This window comes from Nannospalax galili, unplaced genomic scaffold, assembly GCF_000622305.1.
Source record: "Nannospalax galili isolate Female #2095 unplaced genomic scaffold, S.galili_v1.0 scaffold1338, whole genome shotgun sequence".
NCBI lineage: Eukaryota > Metazoa > Chordata > Mammalia > Rodentia > Spalacidae > Nannospalax > Nannospalax galili.
The window spans coordinates 468,449-474,703 of NW_008341041.1; the positions used below are offsets into that span (position 1 = coordinate 468,449).

At 40.0% G+C, this 6,255-nt stretch overlaps 1 non-coding gene across 1 annotated transcript; it reads right to left on the reverse strand.

Annotated features, from left to right (window-relative positions):
• Positions 1-5,602: 5,602 nt before the first annotated feature.
• On the reverse strand, positions 5,603-5,704 carry LOC115070971. The gene has a single exon (XR_003850076.1). It is a non-coding gene; the product is annotated as a U6 spliceosomal RNA (small nuclear RNA).
• Positions 5,705-6,255: the final 551 nt, after the last annotated feature.

Sequence of the window (6,255 nt, forward strand, 5' to 3'; positions counted from 1 at the left end):
TGGACAATGAGAATGTCCAATGATTCCCCCACTTACTACAATAAGGGAAATTCAAGTAGGAATTTCTTGAACCAATTGACCTGCTGTCTTGCATAGCAGTGCTATAAACAAATATGTGTACATACTTGGCACTGAAAACGAACTACCAACAATCCAAAGAGAGGGTCAAGAAAATAATTAAGACTGTTATTAAGAGCCACAGAGAAAGCTTAGGAGGCAGAACCCAATGACCTAATCAGAAATTGCCCCAAACTTTAGCCTTGATACCACTAACTCTTCCAAAATCAATGCCATGGGACATTTAATGAGTAGCCTACATCAAGACTCGGGCTCGCACAGCAATCTTTATATGAAATATTACGTCACAGCAGATAAATAACCCAATGAATTTTGAACTAAAAAGTTTAGCTTGTAATTCGTTTTGCCTGGAGTGATTTTCAATACAAGTATAAAACAAATAGACTCCTAAGAGCTGTAAATAACTGTAGATTAATTACAGGTAATTCACTTAAAGTTCATTTTCAAGTTGAAGATAAGATGGCGACTGCCAGGGCTGGAAAGATGGCTCAGCAGTTAAGAGCACTGACTGCTCTTGCAGAAGACCCAGGTTCGATTCCCAGCATCCACATGGCAGCTGACAACCATCTGTAACTTCATTTCCAAGAGACTGAATACCCTCTTCTGACCTCTGCAGGCATTTCATGACATGGATGCACCTACCTACATGCAGATATTACACTCATACACATAAAGTAAAAGTAATAATTAATAATAAATATGGTGACTGCCTTTGGAAAAATAATTTTTGTCCTTCCTGGTCTGAATATTGAGAATTTTTAAAAGCCATGACTAGGTGCTTTTATATGGAGACAGTGCTGAGAGTGAAAGAGAAATAGAGAATGCATCCAGATCATGGGTGGTCGATGATGATATTTGGTAAGTTAGGTGTGAAAAGAAAGGGTATAGGCAATATGAATACGTGTGAAAACAAACATTGAAATTAAACTTGAAACAGAACAGAACATGAAAGAGTCCAACTTTATTTTCTTTTCAGTCTTTTATCTTTCCCCAAATGACACGCTCCAGTGACGTTTACCCTCTTAATCTGCATTCAACTTGCTACTCTCTCTCAAAATAACATAAATAGGCCACTTGAAGATATTTTCATAGAATATTGTCATGGAAGTGTTTAGGAACGAAAAAAAAAAGCGTGGAATCATAAAATCCTAGATTCAGAAGTCACATCTGCCTCTAACAATGTTTTTCAGAACGTGATTTTTGTTCTTTATGACTACTAATTTCAAGAATTAAACAGTTCCAGTAAGACAATAGTTATGAAAGAATTACCATAAAACTACAGGATGTGGGGCTGGAGAGATGGCTCAGTGGTGAAGAACGCTGCTCTTACAGAGGACTCAGGTTCAGTTCCCAGCACCCACATAGAGGCTAACAACGATCTGTAACTCCAATTCCAGGGGATCCAATGTCCTCTTCTGACTTCCAAAGGCATTGCACAACATGGGTGCACTTACACATATACAAGCTATACATTCATACATGTATTTAAAAAAAAAAATATCCTTTAAAAAACAAAACTCTAGGGTGTATAGTTCAGTAAAGTTCCAGGGAATCCAATGTCCTCTTCTGACTTCCAAAGCATTGCACAACATGGGTGCACTTACACATATACAAGCTATACATACATACATGTATTTAAAAAAAAATATCCTTTAAAAAACAAAACTCTAGGGTGTATAGTTCAGTAAGGTCAATTTCCCCAGAAGGCCGGATTCTCCTCTAACATGACAATCCTGAAGCAGCATCCCCTCGCTGGTGAAATCTTTGTCAATGCCCCCAAGCGAAATTTAATTGCTCTCACCAGGCTATCTCCGCACTTTGGCCATGTTGTCTTGTCTAAATATGATTTCGTGACTACCTACCTCTTGTGAACTTGGTATTTTATTAATTCCTTGTGTGTTTTATACCTTCATGACGATAGTCTGGGAATTTTTGTTTTGCAATAAAGGCATCCATTAAACATGCCACTTACAAAAATTAATGGATGCTACTTGAGAGGACTAAAATGTGGATTGCTCAAGTGTTTGGAAATTATTTCAACTGTGTTTTAGAGGCCATCTCTCTCCTTCATCTGGCTCCCAGTTGCCCAACTGTCACCATTATTTGATTTATGGGCATGCCCTGCTCTTCCTTATGACCTGGCTTCTCGTGTGATCTCAAGTCAGTTTCTTTTTATGAAAGTTATTGGTGAAATATAACCAATGAGCACAACTAAGTACTGTGGAAACTTGTAAATCAACTAATTATGTGCTGCCCAAAGGGAAAGTAGCACTTGTAGAGGATGGAAAAATTACAACTGTGAAAGTTTAGTTTTAGAAGTACATTTTACTCCTAAGTGAGTATTACATTCAAAAAGAGATTAAACACTGGTACCTTTATCTTAATGCACATATTCCCAGAGAACTAGGTTTACAGAAGTAATAATGTATAATACAACTAGTGCTTAATGAATATGTGTTATGGTACGATACCAAACAAAGGGTTGTAATCTGTAATCTCACTTGTTATCACTATGTCAAACTCTTTAAACTATAACTGAATTTTTGTGCAAATCATGCAGTACATCTTAATCATATTTAGAACCTCTCACCTATTGGTACCTCTCCATAACCCGCCCTCTGGATCTCATGCATTCTGTCATATATGTCAAGGTTTATCAAGTAAACTTTGTGTTCCCAGATGTCCCTTGATGTGAGTTCTTCCACTGGAGCCTAGTGATCTAGCATCACTCCAACTCTCTCATCTGAAGTGATCAGTCGCCAATAGTTCTTCAGCTAAGGTTGGAGTTCTTATGCATTTCCCCAGTTCAATGCTGGGTTTTTGTCTGGTTTGTGTTTGCATGGGTCCTGTGCATGCTGTCATCCATTGCTGGAGGTTCATATGAGCAACTTCCCAGAAGCCTGGAAGACTCTGTTTCCTTGCAGTCCTCCACCACTCCTGGTTCTTACAGTCTTTCTGTTTTCTCTTCTGCAATGGCCCTGAGCTCTGGATGGACAAGATTTAATATGGGAATCCTATCCAGGGATGTGTATTCTGAAGTTCCATACTCTACATTTTGGGCACTTTTGGCTTTCTATGTTAATCACCCTCTGTTGGGTGAGAAGGCTTCACTGGCGAGAGTTGAGAAATGCATTAATACTCTCTGTCTCCTGTTCCACTATGTTCCCTTAGCCTTAGGTGTTCCATTGTAGATGTGTCACTTAGGGATGGGCATCTTACAGACACTTGTTCTCTGCATTTGACTAGTTGTGAAACTCTGAAATAGTCTCTGTCTTTTGAAAAAGAAGCTTCTTTGATGAGTGGTAAGAGGTATACTTGTCTGTAAACATAACGATACATATTTAGCATACGGTAAGAAGTCAGGTTTGTCTAGGGATGTGACAGACATAGGGTTTTTCTCTAGGATCTGTAATTTCTCCAGTCATGTGTATTTAAGTATGTTTACAGCACCACACATGAGTTCCTTCCCATTGAGCAGGCTTTATGTCCAATTAGATAGCTGTTGATTACCCTCAAGATAAAAGTGCCACTACTGCACCAATAGAGATATTTTGCTGTGCTGATCATTTTTGTGGTTATTAGGCTTTACAAGTGGGTTGGACCAGTGATTGATTTTTTTTTCCCCTTAGCAACTTGCATATTATCCTCTGATACTATGAAAGCTAATCTTCAGGAAGGAAGCTTCCAAGTCAGTTCCAGCCCCATTGCCCCAAGTCCTGTATAAAAAAAGTATGTCCTCTCTTCAGCAATACGGTCTTAATTTCAAGTTCTGGGAGGCAATCAAGGGAAATACCCTGTGCTATTTTGAATGTCTTTTGGACTCCCCTGACCAACAACTTGAAGAAGGTTTCTCCTGTCTGATACTGTGTGTCTTACTATATAGCCTTCAGATACACAACACATACTCATATATATTTTCAAATACACATTATATATATTACATAATTTTTTAGTATGAAAAGCATGAGGAAGCAGATGAGAGTTGAGGGATGCATTAGTATTCTCCTTGCTCCCTGTTCCACTGTGTTCCGTGAGCCTTAGGTGTAGAGGTTCCACTGTAGCTGTATCGCCTTGGGCTGGGCATCTCTCAGATACCAGATACATATTCTCTATGTGCGACCAGTTGTGGAACTCTGAATAGTCTCCGTCTGATGCAAAAGAAGCTTCTTTGATGAGCTGTGTTTGGCATACTTATCTAAAAATATAAGAATCTATATTTAGCATACAGTAAGGACAGAGGCTTTCAGGCCTCTGGGAACTTGCTCAAATGAATTTGCAGCAATGGTGACAGGATGCACAAAATCTATGCTGACTCAATCAGAAAAAATCCCAGCATAGAACTTGGAAAATGGGCAGCAGACCCCAAGCTTTGCAGAGGAACTAATGCTGGGTGAGGGAGAGTTGATCTTTTTTTAATTTTTTTTATTTATTGTTTTTATTTTATGTGTATGAGTGTATTGCCTGCATGAATGTGAGTGCACCTGTGTCATGCAATGCCACAGAGGTCAGAAGAGGGTTTCAGATTCCCCTGGAACTGAAGTTAAGGATGGTTCGTAGCCGCCATATGGGTGCTGGAAATCGAACCCAGGTCCTCTGAAAGAGCAGTCGGTGCTCTTAATCACTGAGCCATCTCTCCAGGCCCGAAAGTTAATCTTCTTTAAGGGAGTGACTCTAGATAGTTTGACTAGACTCCAATGGATGAATTTGCATCTGAGTACAAAAGCTTGACCAAAAAGGCCTTAACATATATGACAGAATGCATGAAATATAGTGCGGGGAGGACCTATGGTGAGCTTCAGATGAGGAGAGGGGTTTAAATATAATTAAGACTTATTGTATGAGATGCACAAAAACTCAATAAAAATATACATTAAAAAATACGGAAAGCAAGGGATAGAAAACTAATGCATCCCTCAACTCTTACCAGTAAAGCTCCCTTATACAACAGAGTGTGATGCACACAGAAGGCCACAACTGACCAAGTTTTAAAGAATAAGAGACTGCAGAGCGTATATCCTTAGATAAGATTCCTGTATTGAAACTCACCCACCCACAGCTCAGGGACCACTATGGAAGAGGGGACAGAGAGATTGTAAGAGCCAGGACTGGTTCATGAACACAGGGAAGCAGAGGCTTTTAGGTCACTGGAAGCTTGCACATGTGAACATGTGGTAATGGTGGCATCAGGCACAGGACCCATGCCAACTCAATTAAACAAGGGCCCAGAGGGGAGGAGAAAAATGGGTACTGGGCAGCCCTAGACTGAGAACTATTGGAGACTGATTAACACTTGGTAAGATAGGGTATGCCTTACATACAATTTCTAGAAGGGCTGACTAGACTCCAGTGGACAAATTTACGGACATCTGGGCACAAATGCCTCATTGGATAGGACTTAACATGTATGACGGAATACATGAGGTTTGGTGAAGGAATGGGGGATGCGTGGATAGGGGAGGGGATCTAAATTTGATTAAGAACTCTTGAATGAAATTACAAAAGCTCAATAAAAAGTATTAAATTAAAAAAGATGGAAAGCTTTGTGAATTTGTGTCATCCTTACACAGGGGCCATGTTAATCTCAGTAGCATTCCACTTTTAGTATATGCGCTGCCAAAGTGAGCACTATACAAGGCAATTTTATCTTATGTACCTGCCACTACCTGTCTCCAATCCCCCTCCTCCCTGGGCCTCCAAACTCATCTCCCTTCCAAATTTATGTTCTCTTTTATGACTATTACTGTTATCATTATTATTATTAACTACCTGAGTCCAATTAGGGCAGATCATATGCACATGCAGACCCCCTGGAGCATAGACAACCTACTAGCAGCCAAATCCCCAAAGAAAAGTGACTCGTCCTCCCTCAAAAGCCATCAACTGCCAATAGCTTCTCAAGCAGGGGTAGTACTATAAGAGCCCTCCCCCATCTATGCTAGAATTTTAACTGGCTTGATCGTGTGCAGGCCTTGTGCTGACATCCACAGGCTATTGTGAGTAGATGTGTGTATCCGTTATGTGCTGTCCAGAAGACAGCACCTCACAGCTCTCTCCCCCATCCTCCAGCTCTTACATTCTTTCTCCCTATTATTCCACAATGTTCACTGAATCTTAGATACAGGGAGGTTGATATAGATGACCCTTCTACAGGTAAGTAATCACAGTCACTTATTCTCA